Source organism: Xyrauchen texanus, chromosome 31, assembly GCF_025860055.1.
Source record: "Xyrauchen texanus isolate HMW12.3.18 chromosome 31, RBS_HiC_50CHRs, whole genome shotgun sequence".
Lineage (NCBI taxonomy): Eukaryota > Metazoa > Chordata > Actinopteri > Cypriniformes > Catostomidae > Xyrauchen > Xyrauchen texanus.
This window is the reverse complement of record NC_068306.1, coordinates 29167324-29192725: the sequence shown is the minus strand read 5'-3', so window position 1 is coordinate 29192725 and position 25402 is coordinate 29167324. Positions and strand designations below refer to the sequence as shown.

General features: G+C 41.7%; 1 protein-coding gene across 2 annotated transcripts in view; it reads right to left on the bottom strand.

The window, feature by feature from the left end:
- The window catches only part of LOC127624630 (delta-sarcoglycan-like), a 430073-nt gene extending 413899 nt beyond the window's left edge, over nucleotides 1-16174 (bottom strand). For both annotated transcript variants that reach the window (XM_052099430.1, XM_052099433.1), the window contains exon 1: nucleotides 15742-16174. The gene's annotated coding sequence lies outside the window, so the exon portion shown is untranslated. The remainder of the gene's footprint in view (nucleotides 1-15741) is intronic.
- Nucleotides 16175-25402: the final 9228 nt, after the last annotated feature.

Genomic DNA, 25402 nt, shown 5'->3' with positions numbered 1-25402 from the left:
TCAGTACTTTTGGTTATTAGTTTATTATCCTTTAGCAGTGCATATTCATTATTAGCATTATTAATCGTTGTGGTATTTACTCTTACATATCTATTGTTAATACATTTCTTTAATTTTATTACAACTGTGTCTTCATTGTGTTGTCCTGACTCTCACACATCCTTCAGATAAATCAGCTAACCAACTAACTCTAGAGTATATTAATTCTAAAATTATTTTCTAAGTGTTCTTAAATTGTTAAGATAGTATTCTTAAATGGTGCCCCGTATTGAAGGGGATGGGTTTATCTGATAAACTCATAACCACACCTTAAGTGACACGTGATCAATAATCACTACATCATCGGTGAATTGAGTAGAAACCTCTACATGTCCTTTGTCTTTGAAGACTGTATGTTCCAAGCCATTTGAATTTGGGGGCAGATCTCCTGTCCAGATTGGTTCTGATGCCAGAAGAATGGACATGTTGGGTCAGCATTTGGCAACCCCAGACCGAGTTATGGAAATTAAGGGTTTGGCTCCTCAATGGGTCTTTCCAGTTTTGCTGCATGTCAGCTGAGCTTCCACAGAGGATACCTTGTTATTGCCCACATGTCGGGAGTTAAGATCACCCATCTCTGCTGGGTTTTATTCTGCACCTCACTTAGCTTAAGCAGAGGATTCTACAAATCTGTTCCTCAAACCAGTGACTGCTCATTATTGCTGTTAATAAATCCTTTGAACTGTTCTTCTGCTCTTGGGTCTATTTGCTTCACTAGTGCAAAAGCTGATTATGACTTTATACATTTCTTTACACTGTTAGTCACACACAGTTGGCTATGTTAACCTATTGGGGTTAGCCCCCCTTTGGGACGGGTCTCATGAGATATTCACCTGCACCTTCCCGATACCGCCAATAAACCTCTCCATTCCCGCCACCTCTGGTGTTTCAGGAGTTAGCGGTTTCCAGCGAAATGTTGGGTGTTCCGTTGCTTCCTGCCATAGTCCAGGACAAGGAACACTCGACATCCCCTCAACAGGAAGTGTCAAAATTGATACCCATCTCAGAGAACCTAGCAGCATGGAAGCTACTGCCGGGTGTTTCTATGTGGGTCCTAAGAACAGTAGGAAAGGCTACAGAATTAAATTAGTTTACCGTCCTCCAAGTTTCAATGGCATGGTTCCCACTACCATGAAACCGGAACAAGCATGTCTTCAATGGAAAGAACTGCAAAATCTCTTTTTCAAAGGGGCCATAGAACATGTTCCCCTTCAAGAGAGAGAGTCAGGTTACTACAGCAGATACTTCCTGGTTCCCAAGAAGAATTTTAGACCTTCTGAGGCTTGAATCGCTTAGTCAAGGCGTTCAAGTTCAAGATGCTAACCGTCAAGACAGTCATGTCTCAAATCCAACATCACGATTGGTTGGTCGATCTCATGTACGCATACTTTCATATAGAAATTTTGCCACAACAAAGGAAGTTCCTGAGGTTCGCTTTCAGGGGCGAAGCTTTCCAATATTGGGTTCTTCCATTCGGCCTTATCACCCCACACATTCACGAAGTGCACGGATGCAGCCTTATCACCCCGCACATTCACGAAGTGCACAGATGCAGCACTGGCTCCTTTGCCTTCTCCAGGGGAACCGCAATCTGAATTATATAGACGGCTGACTGATACTAGCACTGTCACAAGAATTGGCATTACAGCACATGAATATCGTCTTAGCTCATCTGGTTTATCTGGGTTTGAGACTCAACGTCAGGAAAGGCTTCTCTCTCCCACTCAGGAAACTACTTATCTGGGGATTGTATGGAATTCGATCATGATGCGGGCACAATTTTCACCTGCTCGAATCGAGACCATTAAGAACACCCTGAGCGAAGACAAGCTTGGCCAAGGTTGCACTGTTCGTCAGTATCAACAAATACTAGGTCTCATGGCATCTACATCCTCAGTGATTCCATTGAGCATTTTTCACATGAGACCATTTCAGTTGTGGCTCAAAGCCAGGGGATTTATTCCAAGGACCAGTCCCCTAAGGCAGATAAGGGTTACGCGCTGCGCGCTTCGTACCCTTTCTATGTGGTTCCTCACCTTGGGTCCCACTCTAGGTGCGGCTTTCCGTTGCAAGTTGCTAACGACAGATGCCTCCCTGACGGGCTGGGGAGCGGTCTTAAGTGGTCATCCAGCTCAAGGGGAATGGGAGGGTCATCAACTCGATTGGCACATAAGCTGTCTCGAGTTGATGGCTGTATTTCTGGCCCTGAAATACTTCCTCCAGTATATGAGTCTGCCATGTCCTGGTGTGGGTGGACAACACAGCAGTAGTCTCTTACATAAACCATCAAGGAGGTCTATGTTCACGCCAGCTGAACAGACTGGCACGGCAGATTCTCCTTTGGGACCAGGGCAAGCTCCTGTCAATCAGAGCAGTCTATATCCCTGGATGCCTGAATGTGGGTGCAGATTTACTGTCCAGACAGAAAATACCGACAGGGGAGTGAAACAAATGTGGTTGAGAATTTACAGAGTGGAAGTGGACCTCTTTGCCTCCCAACAGACAGCGCAATGTCTCCTCTACTTCTCTCTGAGTCACCCAGCCCCCCTGGGTCTGGACGCGATGGTGCATACATGGCCCAGAATGCACCTGTATGCATCTCCTCTTGATTCTCTATTCCCAGGAGTCCTGGCCAGAGTTCGCCAACAAGGGTCCTGCCTCTTAATGATAACGCCATGTTAGCCGAACAGGGTATGGTTCTCTGAGATAATTTCTCTCCTTGACGGCTTGCCTCTGTCTCAGGCACAGGGGGCGATACTTCATCCCCGGCCCGAACTGTGGAAACTTCATGTTTGGCCCCTGAAGTGTACCAACTGAGGGACACTGGGCTTTCACCTGAAGTCATTGAGACCATTCTAAGCGCTAGGGTGCTCAAGCGACAACTTGTTTTGTTTATCTAAAAACAGGTCCACTAAAGCGATAGCGGCAAAAGAATAGAACACAGCTGCACACAAACCAGAAACCAGAGCAGTCTGTTGTCAAAGAATCAATACATTTCTATACCCAGCCTTGTTTTTTTAAACTGAGTTCTCATAAATCAAACAGAAACAGAGGTGTTTTAACCTGACAGCAAACATCATGTGTGGCAGATAAGCCTGCATCCTCATGGCAGATATGCGTGCATCCTCATGGCACGGCCACGCCCTACTCCTTGTCACAACATGATAAAAGGTATATTTTCTATATCAATCAGAGTTTTGTCACACTCAAACTCCGTTTCAGTATGGAGGACAGGAGAAAGGACATTCCCGCCTCCTTTATCTCTCAGTTTGACTGAGTACTCTGGTCAAACAAATAAGGCTGGGCATAGAAATGCATCTATTTTTCGACTGCAAACTCTTCAGACATGTGTATTAATTTTTGTTCTCTGGTATGTGTGCAGCTGTGTTGTGCAGCTGTATTCACTTTTGCTGAGGTGGATATGTTTTTAGATAAACAAAAAATATTTTTTGTCTCATTAACGTGCACAGGAGACCAGCAGTTAGTCAAAATTTTCCTTAACTAATACATTCGATTTTGGTTTGTTTCTCACAAATCCTTAATGTATGTTTTCTGAACAATTTGAGACTCATTGAATACCTTATTTGACTTCTGAATTGTACTTTTACATGCTTTTGAAGATTGAAAAGGTGGTTTAATTTTTTTTTCACAATTTCTCCCTTTGTGTTAGGAAAAAGATCATACAGTCATACAGGGTTATAACTACACAGGGGTGAGTAAACAATGACTGAATTTACATTTTTGGGTTAATTAACCCTTTAAACACTCTTTTTTTGGCAAGTTTTGGATGACAGTTTCCATTTTTATGCATGTTACTTTAACTGTAATTAAATGATTTATAATGCATTCATAAATGACTTATAAGTAATTAATGAACCCCTTTTTATAAACTAAAGATTTGACAGATGTAGTTATTTATCTGTGTTAAATTGCAGGATAGATATTTGCTGTTTTATTTTAGATTTATTTTCTATAAAAATTAATTGTGCGGTTGCTTAAATGTATAAATAATCTTGCCGTTTTTCTTTGTGATTTGAAAAATTGTCTTCAGAGCCACTGAGTTTTATCAAAATCTACTGTACTAGGTCTAAAACAAATATGGACAAAATGTATTTGGAAGGTAGTCAGTTAAATCTGAATACATCTCTAATATAGACCTTTGGGTTTTACTTAAATGCGAAGACCAACTACATCAATGTCTGCATAATGTACTTAAATTAATTCCACAAGGTCAAAACAATGTCTGTCTTTAAATGAGACCTTGACTGCTGTCATCATTAAAGCCTACAGTTTTTCCTTGACTTCTCTTTCTCTCTCTCTCTCTCTCTCTCTCTCTGTGTCTTCCTCTGTGGTTTACCTACACACTCAAACTCCCCTCCCTGTAACTTCATAGTGCCTTTAGCTTGCAATGATGTGCATGCTCAAACAATGCCTAAACACATCAGATGACTGCAAAAGATTAAACATTTTAACAAATAAAGGCAAAACATAGTAATACACTCAAAGATATGTACACGAATATCCAATCTGTCAGCTCATAATAATAAAAACCATGATCTCGGTTGTTGAAAGCGTTTTATGGAATTTCGACTAGACTCTCAAAGCGTTTCTGTGATTAATATGCAGTCACTCAATCGTAAACCCAGGACAGCATTTATGGGTTTCCAGTTGCTGTTAGCATTTTCCTCCAGAGGTGATCTTACAGCTGTACACAGAGCCCATGAAAATACTCTTTTATTTGCCATAATCATTCCTTCTAGGACCATGCCGGGCTTGTATAATTGGACTAATAGGCATCTGTTGCTTAAATTCTCAGTCATGAATTTATCATCAATAAGCAATAAACAGGAATGGGAACGTAAGCCTAAATTAGTTATCCTCAGACAGGCTACCCAGTGTATTACGAATATGCTCAGAAATTAATCACATTGTTACATAACTAGCAAGATAAGGAAAGTCTACTGCAATGTAGGTGTCATGGCACCCTTGAATATGGGCTTCAACGCAATCTCGAATTACACTCTCGCATTCTTACAGTTTTATCCAATGTGCAGAAGTGTTGTGTGCATGCCTGCTTACATTGTTATGTCAAATCAGAGAAAACCCAGATAATTTCAAGTCTCATGTTATTACAGTTTTCTTGCATTGTCAGATTTTTGGAAATAAGATGATTTTTAGTAGTTATCAGTGCATTGTGTGCATGTAAACATACTCACTGAAAAATGTGTCCAGCAAAAAGGAGTCAGGGTGAGCCAAACAGAAAAAATTAGCAAACTAGTTTAGGTTTGCTGACGTCAGATTGCCTGTGATGTCTTTGGAGGGTGGAGTTTTTAGAGAGTGGACATGTGGTTGAAGGGATGGTGGTAGTCGTATTCAGTGGCTAAATTTACCAAATGTCAAATTGGCTGAAATATATTTACACTCTTTTAAAGGCCATGAAATCTAAATGGATTCCATTTACTTTCTCATTTTGCATGACTCCTCAGTGTATGTAATTCTAATAATAATTTTCTTCGTAAAGGTTTTTCAAAGGATAATAACTTGCTCTGCTTATGAAACAACTTTCCTTTTCATTTTACATTACAAATCCTTAAAAAAAAAAATTCAAACCCTCCCCTCCAACCACCTGACTCAATATATGTAATGCCTACTTTCATGACACAATTGCAGACAGAAGAAATCGAGTGAATTTTTTCTCAATAGGTAATATCCTCTTCACTCGAAAATACATTAATTGATTGCGAAAAATGGTTGTAAACCAACATGATCACACAAGAAATCTCTCAGGCATGGATTCAGGTCCCATGGAAACCACAAAGTAATTGTGCATATCACATGAACAATGGTGAGCAGAATTCAGATTTTCCCTCCAAGATAAAATTTGTACCTCATTGACAGTTAGGTTTAGGGTCTGGATCAGAGTTAGAGGGAAGGGTTACAATAATATGCATTTCTGTTGATAACAGTATTTCAACAACAGTTCCCGCTGTGGCCACTGGGCAGTGGTTTGAATTTTGGTGAGCACAAAATGCTTATGAATGACCAATTTCAGCAGCAAAACATTGTGATCAGTCTGTGTAAATGCCATAATCTTTTAAATTGAATTTAAATAATTTTCTGGACTAGAAACAATTCCAAATAGCTTTTCAACACAAATGTTTTCTCCCAAGAGTACAATGTTTAGATTTTTCCAAATTGTGTGCACAAATAGCTATATATAACGTTCAATGGATGTTATAGTGTTAGTTCATCCACCAAAATTCATCATCATTTAGTCAACTTCATGTTGTTCCAAACCCATATGACTTTTTTCTTTCAAGGAACACAAAAGTAGCTTTATCAGAATGTCCAAGCTGCTCTTTTCCATACAGTGAAAGTGAATGGTTGCTAGCCTGTCCTTGGTCACCATTCAGTTTAACTGCATGGAAAGATAATTTTGTCTTTGTTCCTCACAAGACAGAAACTCATTAGTGTTTGGAACAGCAATAGGCTAAAAAAAAGGATGACAGCATTTTTATTTTTGAGTGCACTTTCCATTTAATGTACTCAATGGGTCTGTTACAAAACGTAGTATGCTGCCATGCCGTCTCCTGACTACTTATGCAGCTGTGTTTTATGGCAGCATCCTAACTTAAATAGAGCCAAATTAGAGAGCTTATCATGTGCAGGTGACACAAAAGGAACAACAAAATTAGATACTCTAATGAGCATAAATATGCATAGCACACACATTTTGGGTATCATAATCCATTTACTTTCATATCAGTGCTTTTCAGTATTGAATGGTTTATAAGTATATTTATAACAGAAATTTATGTTGCTTCTGCATTCTTGGATTTATTTTTTCATAATGGTACATTCTGGGATTGCTTACCTGGTGAAGGATATATACGATGCTACCTTAGAATTTGGCTAAAACTAGATATTTTAGGAGGCAACGTAATTAAGATATCTACTTTTTGTAACAGCCTTTGCATCGGGAGCACACCTTTGATGTCTTTTGGAACAGACCCAAGATGTGTAGCTTTAAACCTGTATTTCCACTCTTTTCCACTTTTCTTGTTATATCATTATGGAGAAGCAGAGAATGTTCTGGCCCAGGGAATTTGTTTGTTCAGAATGTGTCACGACACAAAAAAAGATCGAAACAAATGACATAGCTACTGAAAGCTCAGCACTCAACCTGCCAGCTGGCCTAAAATATCCTTAAGTTGGCTAAAAAGAGGCTTGCTGCCCAACATAATTCCTCATATGAGGACAAAACGATGACATGCATCCGATATCTGATACAGTCCTTACTGTTCTTTCTGACTGACATGATCATTTCCTGTGGGGATATTGTACATAGTGTAAGCCAGAGAGTCTGATGAAGGGTGAATGGGCTGTCTGTTTGCTGTCAAAACGGCCCTCACGTCCACTGGCAGAACTCGCGGCTCAGCTTAAATGAATCTGTCAGCGTAATTGCTCTGTGAGTGTGCCGCTTTGTGAGAAGACTACATTCCATTAGGCTGAGAAGACCCTGGAGGAAGATGGCTAGATCCTGAGCTAGATGTGTTTGTGTGTTAGGGCAGGACATTCTAAAGTGAGTGTTGTAACGTCTGGAGGGATGAGAACACAGAAGACCAACATCTGTGGGTTGACAGGAGACCGATGTTTCAGCTTTAACACAAATCTCTTAAATCATGTGTGAAGTTAGAGCATTCTCAATGTCAAAACCTGGTTTTTGACTGAAAAACATAGAGATGTTAGGCAAAATGTTAGGAATGGACTATATTAACTTTTTGAATGCACTTTCTTATTGTTTTCGATTACGATTATGTGTACGTTATTCCAAATACAAATTGCACTAATGAATCACATAAATAACTTCTTTATGATCCTAAGGAAAACGCATATTAAAGGCCATTACATTAAGGCCAATACATTATGCACTTCTGGAATGCATAAGGTAACGTTGCATCAACCACAGATAGACGTTTGATTGAGTGCTATTCTAATATGAAGAAATTGGCAGATTCTGACTTCCAGCTGCAGTAAGGAACAACATTACCAGTTGATTTTGTATCCATCATGAAACTGTTACTATTGCGAATTTCAATTTTGTAAGTATATATGTAGATTTGACATTTTCTATGATCGATAAAAGTCTCTCAGCAACAAATTTACGGACAGACTTCAGCAGTCAGAGGCTACTCATCTGAGGCTAAAGGTGGTGTTGAACATTGATATGGGTCGATGTAAATGAAAAAGACCTTTCCATTTATTGCAGACATTTCCAAAACACATAGACAAACAGTTTGGAGTTTAAATGTTGAAATTAACATTAACCAAGAATAATAAATGCTGAAAAATGATTGTTCCTTGTCATTTCATATTAATTTAGTAAACTAATGTTAACAAATTCAACCTTATTGTAAATAAAAAACTGCATTAATTGTAAATTCTTGTGAGGATGTTTAAACACAAATACTAATTAATAAAAAAGATTTTATAGTGTAGATGTCTTTGTATGTTTTGAAGTCTATGGAAGTGTTCCCAAAAAAATAAAATAACAGCAGTTCACAGGTGTAATACACTATTGGGATGTCAAATCTTTTCAAGCATTCAATGCTGGAGGGTTAAATAAATCTAATTCCAGAAGCTCATTAGACAAAGCAGCCAACCATACAACAGGAAAATATGACCATCACTCACACAGACAAATTTATCCAACAATCGATTTGCTTACATTATCATACCTGAATTTATCCCATATCCATATGTATAACCCCCCTGTTTATTTGGGTATATACAAAGCTGTCTGTGCACACATGACTGAAACTCACAAAATACATTGTTACTTCCCAAGCCAATCATGAAGTTTGAGGCCAGAAGATGTTGCTAGTATAATAAGATGACCCTCATTCTACTATACTTCATGAGTCAGTCACAGCAGTTCACACTTAAGCTGCACCCTGAATCGCCCGGTTGCTTTCGTACAGCTGTGCATGCCTGCATCAAAAGATATGCAGAGTTATTGTGCAGTTAATGCCATTCCGGTGGCACATGTGCTACAGTTGTTATACAGTTTCTATAGCAGAAATGTTCAATGCCGTAATGCATAAGATGGCTATCAAATAATGAATGTATTTGTACCCACACAGTCTCCACTTTTCAACAGGCCCATGCTCGTCAATGGGGTGTCGATTCTTCATGTGATGCTTTCCAAAAGGTACAAGCATCTCTGTGACGCAGGTAGGGAGGTTGACAGAGGCTTCATTCTCTGGCACGGAACCGCAGGACAGCTTCATGTGAGATAACAGACCGAAATAAATAACCAAACAGAGGATGAGAGGACTTTTTTCACAGGAAGTAGATCCATTTTGATAGACAAATGTGGCAGTTTTGACAGTCAAATGGATTTACAAGCTCTGAGCATTGGGGGACTGAGAAATCAAATGTTTTTCTCCTGAATAATTCACTAGGGAAACATAAGTCCTCACTTGAAGTGTAACGTCTCAATTTGAGTGCAGCACAATTTTGGGTGAAAAGCTGATATAAAGAACAGATCACTTCGTTGGCTGCTCAATCTCAAAAGGTGCCAGGCTATAAGTGCAAGTCACTTTTCACTGTCTGGTTTTATTGGCCAGACATCATATTTTAATACACCAATCTATATATACAAAGACATGATTTGAATTGAAGGCTGTATTCCAGCACCAATACAAAATCTGTATCCAATGAGAATGGATCTGGATTCATAGTAATAATTGCTTTATCACTCATGTAGACATGCGCACACATGCACACTCACACAAAACATTCAGATTGGAATTCACCAAGAATTAATTGTGCCCGCTGATAGCATTGTTTATGTGCATATGCTGTCTGAGCTGTTTTAGCACTTCATTCACTATAGCAATTACAGTATGTAAACCAGGTAACAGTGCAAACACGTGACATAAAAACATCACACTGTGATCCAGGCACCTGAATCTACTTTTTAAAAGGCTAAAAGTGTGCTTGGCTACACCTCATTTTCAGATATTTCCAGTTATTTGATGAATTACTGATACATAATTGATATCTTTGCTGTTGCTGTTCTGCTGCAGTCCATTATGCACTGCTTCCTAATTGTCATTAAGTTACCAAATAACATAAAGGTTTAATAATAATAATTTAGCGTGCTCAGTAGTATATCACCGCTAGTCAATGTCATTTGAGTTAGCCAATCAAATCGATGGAGGCGGGACTCACATCACAATAATCGTGGATTATTATTCCAGCACCGCGCATCAGCAAGAAATTAATATTAAGAGTGTCAGTGTCATGTAAGATGTAAGTATCTAACTAAATATGCAAAATTTGACCACTGTTTTATGATTAAAATGTTGTACCAACCGAAAGTAATATCCAAGGTGTAAACTATTCACTATTGAAATTTGCCATTTCATACTGAAAATATGTCATGTACAGTACGTGATTGGTATGTCATTCATAATTTTTAATGTGAAAACATTAACGTGGTAGTTTTCAGCATACCAACCTTAAGATAAAGAGCGAATGTGTGTATATTGTAAAGGAATTGAATAAATGTGGTAATCCGGCAGGCTTTTGAAGGAGATTTTTTTGAAAATTCACTTGACATTGTCTAAGGAAATGTTCAATAAAACACAAAGTAGAGCGTTATCACCCTTTAGATTAGAACATTGTAAGACATGTGACTTGAAGCTTCCATTGAGTTTTTAGGTTGTGAAAAGGACAGTCACATATTGTTAGTGCAAATATTATTAGGTAATAATTAACAATCAATTAAAGATTTTCTAAGAATTTCATTGTCATTACTTAATTCTGAATTCTGTACAGGATCTCTTATGAGTCTACTTTTAAAAGATACTTTATTTTGAGTATGCCTTGTCAGGTCTGTGCTCAAAAATGATCCACCAGTTAAATGTATAGTTCACCTAAAAATAGGAAATTTTTTGTCACTCATTTACACATCCTTATGTTGTTTGTGATGAGGAGGGCGTGGTCGGGCCGTGATGACGCACGCCTCGGGCTGAGTTAACTAATCAGTGGGAGAGAGGAATTCTATTCCTCTAGAATAACATTTTATAGTGTGAAGGAGCTGTTAAGCTTTAAATAGGCAAATACTGTAAACCACTATTAAAGGTTCAGTATAAAGACATCATAACAGTAGTCCAAATGACTTGTGCACTATATTCCAAGCTTTCTGGGCCATAGAAAAGCTTAGTGTTGTATGGACTACATTTATGGTATTTTATTGATGATTTCAAATTATATTAGTCTTTTCTTTGATACAGCACAATAAAAAAAAAAAAAATGAAAAGATGACTGAAATAGGAAAATTGCTAGCAAAGCTGACACAGTGTTTGTCTTGTACTGTGTGAACTTAAAAAAAAAAACATATCTTTTAAAAACTTTTATTTAAAGCCTTCATTCAGAAAACTATTGAAAGGACAGAGGACCATTATATTTGTGAATTCAATACCCACGACCCCCCACCCCCAAAATGGTTTTGACTTGGTTATGGCCTTGATATACTGTAATGTTCCAAATTCAATACAAGTTAAGCTAAATCAACAGCATTTGTGGCACAATATTGAGTACCACACAAATTATTTCAACTCCTTGTTTTTAAAAAATAGTGGTTTCAATGAGGCACTTCCACTTACAATGTAAGTGAATGGGGACAGTCCATAAACTTTAAAATACACAAGTATAGCCACAAGATTTAAATATTATACACGTTAACAGGATTTTAGTGTGACAAAATCAGGATTTACCTCCATATACCAGATAAAAGTGTTTAATTGTGTTATGTCGTAATGACATCAAAGATACAAAGTAATATTGTACGCAGGTACAATGTTACTTTGTATTTTTGATGTCATTACGACATATAACTTTACATAGATATGCTTAGCAAATAATTTTATCCAACTAAAATATGTTAACACAAAAATATTTTCATTCTTGTGGCTATAATTTTGAAACTGTGTATTTTTAAAGTGCCTCACACTAAAGTATTTTTGTTTTTTGTTTTTTTTTGTAGTAATAAATATTATGCCTCAAATGCCATCAATTGAGTTTAATTGTACTAAACCCGGAACATTCCTTTAAATAAAATTCCATTTATAAAGGAGTCAAGTTTGCATTGACAAGAATGACAAATGCATAATTTAAATAAACATGTAGTAATCCTGGTCCAGTGTAGATATCGCCCGGTTCAACTGAATAGCACATTGTTAGTTAATACGATTTTTGCTCTAAAATACCCTGTGCAAAAGTGGTGCAACAGTTTAGTGAATTTGCCGCTAGGTTCCACCTGTAGAAGTGACCAGAGATTTTACTCGTAGCTTGTTCCTGAATGAGAGACTGAAGTTGATAAATATCTGAAAAGAAAATCTGACTGCTTGACTGCTTGACTACCCGTCTAAATGCATCTGCACAATACAGCGTACAGTAACAGAGACAGTCTGTGCTTGCAAGAAAAAATATTCAAGCATATTTATTCAAGCAGGATTCTTGCCTCATGAAGCTTGATCCGTTTGCACACGCCCTAGCTGCTGCTGGCTTCGTCTTTTCCCGTACCACTTCAAAAGACTGTTGATGAATTGTTTCATTTTTACATATTCATTTCATTCCAACCTCCTATTAGACTTTTTTTATTTCTGAACACATCAAATGCAAACTAGGGGCCACCAATTAAGTTAGAGCATGTAGTAGACTAATTAGAGTGCAAAAATAATCCTCCTGTTTCCTGTCTCTCAGGAGTCTACTGTTGATGTACTGTACACTGTATTAATGCTGTTTGGGTGGGAGGCATAATCACTATAGGAGTCCTTTCACAGATGTGCTGTGTGCTAGGGAGCTGTTAAAGGAATGGTTGATGGCCAAAACGGAATATTTGTTCATTATTTACTCCGCATCATATTGGTCCAAACACGTATGCTGTTTGATGTTGAGCATGAAAATATATATATATATATATATATATATATATATATATATATATATATATATATATATATATATATATATATATATATATATATTATTTAAATCTTCACACAGCTCTTTTCCATACAACAGCAGTTTAAATTGACCAGTCGTAGAGCTCAAAAAGGTCCAAAAAAACACTTTAAAAGAACCATGTAAGTAGTCCATACGACTTATGCATTATACTCAAAGTCTTCTACAATCTATACAATAAGAACAAAGGAGGAAAAAAGTAAAGTTTTTATTTACAACTCAGAAAATTTTCTTTTGCAGCTCTCAACATTTTATTTTAATTGTAATGTGAAAGGAAGTTATTCACAGCATGTCTGGAAACAACATGAGCAACACGGTGACAGATTTTTCATGGGTGAAAAATCTAATTCTGATTTAGGTTTTCGATCATTTACTTTTCTTAATTAATTTATTTTCTTATTTGTCTGTGCCATTCATTATCCTTTAAAAGTTTATGTACACTATACTGTATAGCCTATAAATGTTGGAAGGACTTTGATTTTCTTATTTTATTTATTGATTTTTTTATTTTTTGACATTTGTCATGCTCAATCCAGGTCCATGCTTCAGACCAGTGTAATCACAAGCAGGTGAGCAAAGCAGCTAATTCCCATTTCTCTCTCAAATAATTTCATTCCAATCTATGAAGGTAGATTGTCCATCCCCTAGCCAGACAGTCTGCCAACACCCCCAGGGTGCTCATTAAATTCTACAAAAAAACGGATTCCTTCAATACATTTCCTTTGTCTGTGCTGACAAACCAGTCACTGTCAGACTTGAGATGCTTTAGCCCTAAGTACATGGTTAATAAATGCCTGTACTTTTTCGCAATTACATTTTGACAAGCGAAGACTACTTGCTTAAGAGGTTGTTATGAAGTGGAAAAGGGAGTAGAATTTAGATGCTTGGAGGGGCATATGTATAGGAGATTGGGTGAAGACAAGAGGCAGATATACTGCCATACAAACGCTAAATGAAGTAACTACACATTTAGTAAAAAATGTGTTGACTGGAATAGTATTTCTTATGAATGTTCATGTACCCTGAAATCGACCCCATTCCGATGAATAACTGCCATTCCCCATCAGACATTTCTGCATTTATTTAAATGTGTACATCTTGTCCTGTGGCACATTGCATGATCAATCTCAGAGACACGGGTTCTGGTCCTATGGAAACCAGGAAGTGATCATGATCACGTTAACAATGGTGAATGCAATTAGAGGTTGCGAAAACAAATAATTCCCTCTAAAATAAAAATTTTAGTCCATAAATGCTTTCCTGATGACTTTAATGCATATTTAAAATGAAAAACATTAGCTTTTGGCACCATTCTGTGGACATTTCTCAGAGAAACTTGAGCTCACACTTTTCGTATGTTAAACAACACTTCCAACTTCGGCCACTGGGGTCAGTGGTTAGAATTTTGGTAAGCACAGATGGATTCCAACTGAAGAACTTTCGATCTACTGTTGCCGAATTCACAGTGCAAACAGTTGGCTTTGGCTCAACTATACTCAGATTCAGAGAAAATGGAGTGTGAAATTTAAAAGTCCACATTTGGCTGGATAATTGAAACTCAAGCAGATCAAAAGGGCAGATCAAATCAAAATGCAGTGACAGCAGCCTAAAGACAAAGAATCTGCCTGGAAAGCCATTGAACACAGGCTTTCAGGATAGGATATATACGCCACTGCGTATTTGACATGTGTGAGCGTCTGTGTGTGAAGAAATATGGAAGAGTTGTTTTGGCAGAAAAGAAAAACTGGTTTTACACAATGTGTATATACTCTTGGCTCTGAGTAGTGAAGCTACCTCAGCTCGCATCACACATCACCTGCGTCCAGAGGTGTAGCACAATATTGAGATGGGCGGCCATGTGGTTAAGATATTCATTAAGTAATTAGATGGATGTCTTTGAGTCTGGGACCACTGAGAAAAATACTTCTATATTGCATTTTTTTTTAATTGCAATTGTTTTTAATTACTAATTAATTTATCAGCATAACAAGTTGAGTAAATAGTTGATTTGAAAAATTAACAAATGTATTATTGTGTTTGGTACTCAAAAATGTGAACCTAAAATGTGTGCTTCATTTGATATCATCTAAATTAACTGGTTTGATTCAAGACAAAAACATTATTGAACACGTCTGAATCAACCTGACTACATTAGGTTATACTTAATGTTGAAACTAATTAAAAGGGTCAGATTGTGTATAAATAGCTCCTTAAGGTAATAATTGCCTTATTTTTCAGTGAATGTGCTCATTTTGCTTTAAGGACGCATGCACTCAAGCTGGCAGGGACTCCATAAGTTTGTGGAAATTATTCAGCATGATTTGAGAATGTTGCAAAGAGTATCTTTGTGCTTCAATGGAAACAAGTAAATCTGACCTTTTATGCAAAGGATTCAACATGGTCAATGTCACAAATTTGCTTATTTGATTAGTGACCTAGAAATAGTGCAAAATCTTAAATATTTACTCATCCTAAAACTTTGTGGTTTATTTCCAGGTTTGAATTAGATTTTGAATTCTAGATTTTTTATATTGACCCTGACTTTTGCACTCAATGTAAATCTCATCACAAATGTGTAGAATAAAGACAGAACTACAGACAGTGTAGTCAGCAGTACAGAAAACACAGAATCCCCATAGAGACACCCAATGTGCTTTAAAGTCCTACCTCTTTTTCAGATGCCAAAAAATCACAGCCTCGGTAAAGTCAGAAAACCATGGAGCTGATCAGCTGCCAATGTTTCTATCTCTTTGCCTCCTTCACTATTGCCAAGCACAAATGTGGATTGGACCATCCACCACCGGGTTGGACTCCATGGGCTGCCCAAGACTCCTCTAGCTGTTTAGATCAGTGGCAGGTAGCTGGAAACAGTTAGAAAAGTCTTGTAGTCCTTGCTGCAGGTTCGGGAGGAGCGCCGTTAGAACAAAACATTCTTCAGTGGGTAAGAAATCCAGAGAAAACCTGCCTGTAATTCCCAGACTTGAACCATGCGCTGAAGATGAAGACTGGAGAGTTGCCTCAACATTGTTCTTTCTCTACAACGAGCAACATCTCTCTTCCCCCACATCATTTTGTCGCTATTTATTTATGTGGAACCGGAGTGGAGAGCGTGTGTGTGTGTGTGTGTCTGTGTGTGTGTGTGTGAGAGAGAGAGAGAGAGAGAGAGAGAGAGAGAGAGCGAGAGAGAGAGAGAGAGAGAGAGAGAGAGAGCAGGAGAGAGCTTGCACTGTCAGTGACTACATTAGCGGCTCTGAGTAGGTGGAGTTTTCTTTGCAGCAGAGGGGATCATGATTCGAAATCCAAAGGAGGGTGAGAGAGAAAGAGAGAGAGGATGCCGCAACGAGTAGGTTAAGAAGCAGAGAAAGTGATAAACAGAAAGCATTTTTGAGGTTAAAGGAAAAAAGAGCTACACAGCTCAAATGGAATAGACATCTGCTGGTTTGGCAAATACTGTGCCCTATTTCTTTGTGATCCTAAGCAAAGTTTGAATTATTTAAGTGCACAAACTTCTGAGAGCCAACACTGAGAGACTAACATATTGTAAATTATAACATTCCATAATGTTCTAAAAGATCTAAAATAACAATGTTGTAAATTATCCATGATAATAAAATGTAAATGTTATGAACAAATATTCAGTAATGTTTACATGATCTGATAGAAGTGGTTGTGAAATTCAGCGCATAACAAATCATAAAGACAATTTAAATGTAATCTGAGCCTCTGATTAAAAAACAGAATTATTGATACCATAATTTCATGCAAGATTGAACAGTTTCAAAAGGGAGTCATGTTTGAAAAACTCCACAATTCTAAAAACATCTCTCGTTTGTAAGCAGCAATGCACAACCAAGCTCAAAAACTGTGGCTTTGCATTTGATTTAAAGAGCGTACCGACAGACTTTATATAAGCAGCAGAATACTACATAATTTATTTATTCCTTTGCATACCAGAGAAGTAAATGTGATGTTTTCATTTAAAGTAGTCAGATTAATTTTGTATATTTATTACAGTAAAACACTATGCCACACCGGTGCAAGTAGTATATCACAAGTAAAAGTAACATATCAACACTTTCTAACAGGGTTTCCAATATGGAATTTGTTCCTCTCCTTTTATTTTTGTATTTATGTGTGTGTGTGTGTGTAATCTACAGGGCCCAGTCACATTACTTTCTGTAGGAAAGCTACTAAAAGAAATTGACTGTGCTTGCTAAGACATTGTAACGAATGCAGGAGTGAAGGCAGACGAGGAGGTGCGGATCCAAAAGCAGGTTCTTTATTATAAATCAAAGTGAGGGCAAACAAACAGGAACAAAGAAATATCCACGAGGGGAAAACAACATGAACATGAAAAACATCCACAGGCAGGAGAAACAACCATAACATTCACGTGCAACAACATTCAACGACAGACAAGGACTAAACCAAAAACCAGGATATAAATACAAAAACATGGGAAAAAGGGGCCAATGAACAAACAGAACACAAACTAGGTGACAAGGTGATTAACAGAAACCAAAGGCAAATTAACAAGGGCAGGTGAAAACAATGAACAGTGAACACGAGGGAAAACAAGACTATGGAGGTACAAGGGTGACAACAGTGAAAACTAAGGAATAACAAAAGTGACAAAATTACAAACAAAGGGCAACAGTGAGACAAGACAGGGTAACCGTTACATAGCCCCCCCCTCAAGGATCGGATACCAGACGATCAACAAAACAAAAAAAAGGAAGAACAACTGACAAATGACAGGGGGCACAAAGGGCAGACAGGCAGTCCAGGGGGCAACGAGAGGCAGACCGGCAGTCCGGGGGGCGACGAGGGGCAGGCAGGCAGTCCAGGGAGCAACGAGGGGCAGGCGGGCAGGCCAAGGGGGGCACAAGGGACACGGAGACAGACAAAGGAGGGCGAGAGGGCAGATTAGCAGTCTCTGGGGGTGTGTGCTGGGAACCAGGTCGGGTGGCCTGGGAAGCTTCCAAAGGGTAGGGGCGGGTTTAGGTGGACTGGGAGATGGCCGCAGAGCAGGGGCCGGTTCGGGGGCCTGGGAGGTGGCCATCGGACAGGGACAGGTCCAGGAGGCCTGGGAGGCAACCTCAGGACAGGGGCAGATCCCGGAGGCGGAGCTGAGAGGGGCTCTGGAGATGAAGCTGTGGGAGGTTCTGGAGGCCCAGGAGACGGAGCCAAGGGAGGCGGACCCATGAAAAGCTCTGGAGGAGCAGGAGGCAGAGCTGGGTGAGGCTCTGGGAGCTCAGGAGGCGGAGCTGAGGGAGGCTCTGGGGGCTCAGGAGGCGGAGCTGAGGGAGGCTCAGGAGGCGGGGCTGAGGGAGGCTCTGGAGGCTCAGAGGAAGGCTCAGGAGACGGAGCAGAGGAAGGCTCAGGAGACGGAGCAGAGGAAGGCCTAGGAGGTGGAGCCGAGGATGGCTCAGGAGGTGGAGCCGAGGGCGGTGGTGCCGTAGGCAGTTCTAGAGGCGGAGGCCTGGAAGGCTCCGGGGACGGAGCTGAGGAAGGCTCAGGAGAAGGAGCCGAGGAAGGCTCAGGAGGCGGAGCCGCAGGAGGCTCTGGAGGCGGAGCCGCAGGAGGCTCGGGAAGCTCTGAGGGCGAAGCCGTCAAAGGCTCGGGTGGCTCAAGAGGCGGAGCCGTAGGAGGCTCTGGAGGCGGAGCCCTGGAAGGCCCGAGAGGCGGAGTCCTGGAAGGCCCGAGAGGCTTGAGGGGCGGTGCCCTGGAAGGCCCGAGAGGCTTGAGGGGCGGAGCCCTGGAAGGCTCGAGAGGCTTGAGTGGCGGAGCCCTGGAAGGCTCGAGAGGCTTGAGGGGCGGAGCCCTGGTAGGCTTGAGGGGCGGAGCCCTGGTAGGCTCGAGGGGCTTGAGGGGCGGAGCCCTGGAAGGCTCGAGAGGCGGAGCCCTGGAAGGCTCGAGAGGCTTGAGGGGCAGAGCCCTGGAAGGCTGAAGAGGCTTGAGGGGCGGAGCCCTGGAAGGCTCGAGAGGCGGGGCCCTGGAAGGCTCGAGAGGCTTGAGGGGCGGAGCCCTGGAAGGCTCAAGAGGCTTGAGAGGCGGAGCTCTGTGAAGCTCGGAGGGCGGAGCTCTGGAAAGCTCGGGAGGCTTGAGAGACGGAGCCCTGGAAGACTCGAGAGACTTGAGAGGCGGAGCCGTGGGAGGCTCGAGAGGCTTGAGGGGCGGAGCCCTGGTAGGCTCAAGAGGCTTGAGAGGCAGAGCCCTGGTAGGCTCAAGAGGCTTGAGAGGTGGAGCTCTGGGAAGCTCGGAGGGCAGAGCTCTGGAAAGCTCAGGAAGCTCGGAAGGCGGGGCTCTGGAAAGCCCAGGAGGCGGAGCTCTGGAAAGCTCAGAAGGCGGAGCTCTGGAAAGCTCAGAAGGCGGAGCTCTGGAAAGCTCGGGAAACTCGGAAGGCGGAGCTCTGGAAAGCTCGGGAAACTCGGAAGGCGGAGCTCTGGAAAGCTCGGGAGGAGGAGCCCTAGAAGACTCGAGAGACTTGAGAGACTTGGGAGGCGGAGCCCTGGAAGACTCGGGAGGAGGAGCCCTGGAAGGCTCGAGAGGTGCTGGCTCTAGGATGGGCACGACCACTGGCGCTGGCTCTTGGACGGACCTGGCTACTGGCGCTGGCTCTTGGATGGTCACGGCCACTGGCGCTGGCTCTTGGACGGTCACGGCTACTGGCACTGGCTCTTGGATGGTCATGGCTACTGGCACTGGCTCTTGGACGGTCACAGCCACTGGCACTGGCTCTTGGACGGTCATGGCTACTGGCACTGGCTCTTGGACGGTCAAGGCTTCTGGCACTGGCTCTTGGATGGTCGGGGCTTCAGGCACTGGCTCTTGGACGGTCGGGGCTTCAGGCACTGGCTCAGGGACGGTCGAGGCTTCAGGCACTGGCTCAGGGACGGTCGAGGCTACAGGCGCTGGCTCAGGGACGGTCGAGGCTACAAGCGCTGGCTCAGGGACGGTCGAGGCTACAGGCGCTGGCTCAGGGATGGTTGAGGCTACAGGCGCTGGCTCGTTGACGTTTGAGGCTAATGGCACTGGCTCATTGACGTTTGAGGCTATCGGCACTGGCTCACTGACGTCTGAGGCTACAGGCACTGGCTCGGGGACGGTTGAGGGCTCAGGCTCGCTCACAGTGACATGCGAGGGCTCTATCTCGCTCACCGTGGCTGACGAGGACTCAGGCTCGCTCACAGTGACATGCGTGGGCTCTAGCTCGCTCACCGTGGCTGACGAGGACTCAGGCTCGCTCACAGTGACATGCGTGGGCTTTAGCTCGCTCACCGTGGCTGACGAGGACTCAGGCTCGCTCACAGTGACATGCGTGGGCTCTGGCTCGCGCGGGGGCGTGGGCCGGGAGGCGGAAGCCCGTCTTCTCTCCCTCCTCCGGGCAGACGAAGTGGACCGTGCAGGCTCGATGACGGCAACAGGCGTGGGGGTTTGCACACTGACCGTAGGGGCTGGCGTGACAGGGAGAGCTAGGGACGACTGGAGAGTCACCGCCGTGGGAGGGGAGGCAGGATCCTCATCCACAACATCCACAGTAAGTGGCGAGCCGCGATACCAGCAGCTGCCTCCGCCACAAAATCACAGAGCGCCCAGCCGCGTGTCACCGGTGGCAACCGCTCCTTCAGTGAGGGGTTCAGGTTACCCCAGAAGAAAACCACCAAGGCCGAGTCCGGGAAGTCGGAGATGTTTGCCAGCTCAAGGAAGTCACGGATGTGGTCCTCCATCGGTCGGTCCTCTTGCTTTAGGCAAAGCAGCTGGTAGTTCGCTTGCTGAACCGCTGGATCCATAGTGTGGTCTGTCATTCTGTAACGAATGCAGGAGTAAGCAAAAGCAGGTCCTTTATTATAAATCAAAGTGAGGGCAAACAAACAGGAACAAAGAAATATCCACGAGGGGAAAACAACATGAACATGAAAAACATCCACAGGCAGGAGAAACAACCATAACATTCACGTGCAACAACATTCAACGACAGACAAGGACTAAACCAAAAACCAGGATATAAATACAAAAACATGGGAAAAAGGGGCCAATGAACAAACAGAACACAAACTAGGTGACAAGGTGATTAACAGAAACCAAAGGCAAATTAACAAGGGCAGGTGAAAACAATGAACAGTGAACACGAGGGAAAACAAGACTATGGAGGTACAAGGGTGACAAAAGTGAAAACTAAGGAATAACAAAAGTGACAAAATTACAAACAAAGGGCAACAGTGAGACAAGACAGGGTAACCGTTACAGACATACAGTGATTATTGGATATAGATTCCCGGCTTGTACCCAGTAATAACTGCTCATGATGCTGGTCAATATTACTGTATATTACAATTAAAATAAAGAGAACACCAACAGTGTTGCTGATGCTCTTAAAACCTCTAGATATGTCTCTGACAGGCCTTTTAAAAAGAGAAAAAGAAAAAGTCAGGGGAGAGGCCCACACTTTTTAGTCAGAAAACTAGCCAGTCAGAAACACTTTCAGCCTGTGAAACATATAGCATGTTTGGTTCCCCTTCTGTCGCTCACTCGACGTTGAGTCAATTGATGCGTCACTAGGGGTCTTTCTTGAAGGCCTCGGTTGCCTCTGAACTTGAGAAAAGGCCAATGAGAAATTGGCAGACATACGGGTATAAAAGGAGGGAATCATGCATCTGTCCATTCAGATTTTTTCTTCGGAGCCGAGCGGTTGTGCGATCAGCAAGCTGAGATCACTCACCTCTGCAGAGTGTTTACTGTTTGATCTACAGCACATATCAGTGACTTTCTCCTTCTCTGCACACAGTGCAGCCTTTGCCCCTGGGCGCTTCGACAGCACTTCTGAAAGAGTATATTTTCTCACAAAAGTGTATCATTTCTCTAAAAGAGCACACACAGCAGGCGTTGAACCACCTTTTCAGGATGCATCTTTTTAAAGATGCCCTTCCTTCCAGAAGGCTCCCAAGCGTTCCTGAGATGGGCGACCCAGGGAACGAGACGTTTGCTCCGGAGCTGGTTAGCAGACCACTCTGTCCCCCGGTGGAGGGCCGGGAGAAGAATCCTCATTTACCTTTATTTTGCCGCATCCCCTATTTCCTCATTCCCTGTGTCATCTGGCCTGCAAATGCCATTCTCATGGCAATCCGGCACCAAACCCTGGCAGTCCCGGCACCCCGGATGCGGACCCCTCACCTCCAGACCCACAAATGCTCTCTTCTGGCGAGTCCAGAGGACGCCTAAACAGGATCTCCTCCTCAGTCACTAACCCAGTCCTTTCTCAGCACCAAAAATCCAGGAACAACTGGCAGTGCCCGGACTTCAGGTAGTATGTTACCCTCTTAGTTAACCTATGAGTTTTACGTTTATTTTCCTATTCCTTTTTTTTTTTTACCTCCGCTTCTCTCGCACGCGCAGGGACTTGGCATGTTCGCCGTGTACTGTGGAAAAGTGGACGCCTGTGAAAGGAGGGTGGGGGCCTGGCAAACTGAATTGCGTATAATTTGTCAGTCGGATGGTCCTGGCCAGCCAGCGAGACAGGTTGGGAAGTGAAAGCCATGCATCCAAGCTCTGTGCTAGGGGCACTAAAGGGATGATTATTTTTTGACATACCCAGCGGGGCTTCGCAGTGGGGCGGAGCAGGTAGTACGGCGTTGAGAGGCGAAAGTACGTCCCGAGGCTCTGGTTCTGAGAAAAGACTCGAAGCACTTACCTTGCTCCGCACACCCAGCATGGGGCAGGTTAGTGACTGAGGAGGAGGTCCAGCGTCGGCATCCTCTAGATTCGTCAGAACTGGCTGACTGGGAGAGCTGCTGTTCGCAGTGAGCTGCTGATCGCAGTGAGAACATGAACCATCCACAAACGCTGCCTCGGTGTGATCGCAGCCCAGACACACAAGACAGCGCCTGTGGCTGTCTGAAGTGGAGAGCACTCTACCACATCCAGGAACTACACAGGGGCGGAAGGGCATCTTTATAAAGACGCGTCCTGAAAAGGATCAATGCCGCTGTGTATTGCTCATTTAGAGAGAATTACTCTTTTGGAGAAAATCACTCTTTATATGACACTCTTTTTAGTATTGCACTGTCGAAGCGCCCAGGGGCAAACTCCACTGCAGTGTAGAGAAGGAGAAAGCCGCTGAAGTGCACTGTAGATCCAACAGCAGTAATCACTCAGAGGTGAGAGGGAACAGGTGTGTGACTCGCAGCTCGCTGCATACACGACCATCGGCTCCGAAGAAAATTTCTGAATGAAACAGATGCATTTCTCCGCCTTTATGTCCGGGGGTGGGACATGCAAATTCTGTCTGCCAACTTCTCATTGGCCTTTTTTCATAGTTCAGAGGTATATTCGGCGCTCAAGAGAGACCCCTATTGTCGCTTCTTCGACACAATGTCGAAGTGAGCGACAGACGGGAACAATATTTGAAACAGAATGAAAAGTGGACTGATATCTTACAACTAAATTGACCAAAAAGCAGATCTGAATCCTTTAAAGTCCAGATGCAAGTTTAAATGTTTTTTGGGGAGAAAAAAGAAAAAAGAAAGGCTAAAATAAAACACTGGTTTCTTTTATACTGAAGACTTGGAATTACTGTTAATTTTGCTGCTACATTATCCAGTATACTAGTTATTAATAAAGTGTTTCTTAATAAGCTATATATTTATATTGCAATAATGTGAAGTTAGAGGTTTGTGTTTCTTAACATATTAAAGAGTACTTCCAATTAGTACCACACAATAATGTAAAGATATTTTAAACTGATTATGCAAAAAAACAACATTGGTATCAGCTTGGGATCGGTATTGGCCAATACTGAGATTTCTGATATCGGAATTGGAAGAGAAAAAGTGGTATCGGTGCATCCCTATCTAAAAGCTGAAAAAATGCTTTCAGAGGCTTTATATGGAATTAGGATTAAAATAAACTGTTAAACTGTTCTGAGACCAGTGCAGACAGTCATTAACTAAATAGAGTGCAAGAGTGCAACCTATTGTATTCACTCCTAAAATCTGACCAAAAGATTAATTTCAGCTGCAGCTGATGTTTGGACCACTCAACATGTTTGGCAGACATGGGCAATGGTAATCAGTACAGATTCAGAATTGTATATGATGATGCTGGGCATTACTTTAAATCAGAATAGAAAATCAAAAAAATCTATATATATGGGAAAAGAAATAAAAAAGACAATCCCAGTTTGGGATTATTTAAAATTTCACAATTTAGTTCCACTGTCCACATATTTGGACATCAATTTTCAAGACATCAATCTAGAATTATTATTATTTATTTACATTTTAATAGATGATACTAGTTATAAAAATCAAAACGGGAAATGGAAAATGCACACAGCAGTCATGCTGAGTCTAAGGAGATTAATTGCTGAATGACAGTAACTATCTGTTGCATATCAGGATAAAAATGTGCATGGTGACACAACCACACACCCAGTGAAAATGAAGGGGTGCTCATGGCAAAAATGCTCCTAGAATAAATTCTTCTATATTTTGTTTGTAACATTTCATATATTATGAAAAATCTGTATCACTACCCAGCCCTAAAATACAGTATATCCATATATATTTCAGCATTATTACATTTAAAAAAAACAACAAAAAAAACATTGTTTAGTATGTTTTTTTAAGCTATTTGAATTTTGGGGACACTAGAAATGTCCTCATAAACAACATTTATAGCATAATACCCTTGTAATTACCAGTTTGTAACCTAAAAACCATTTTAAACCATTATGCCAATGGGGTAACAAAGAAAAATATAAAGTTATTTAGCCACAGGATGTACATTTTAATACCTGTGAATGAACATGATCACACAAGACATCACTTCCGAATGTTCATGTACCCTAAAATCAACCCCATTCTGCCGAATTAATCACAAGCACCATTCCCCATCAGACATTTTTGCATCAATTAAAATGCATTTGCCTTTTCCTGTCATGCTATTGATATTGTGGCACAGGCAGCCTTAGAGACACGGGTTCTGGTCCCATGGTAACCAGGAAATAATTGCATAACATACATAACAATGGTGAACGTGATTCAGGGGTTACATTTCCCCTTCAGAATGACATCTTTACTCCACTGATGGTTAGGTTTAGGGTTGGGGTTTGGGTTAGGAAGTGAGTTAATAAAAACTGGATTCCTGTTGATTGTATTACTTACTTTGCAACCATAAATACAACCTGCTTTTGACACCACTCTGTTCACCCAGAAAATTTACTTCACACTGGGGGGCAATGGTTTGAATTTTGTGAAGCACAGACTGATTTCAGCAGCAATCGTTCGATCTACTGTCACCAAATTCACATTGCTATCAGTCTGTGTGA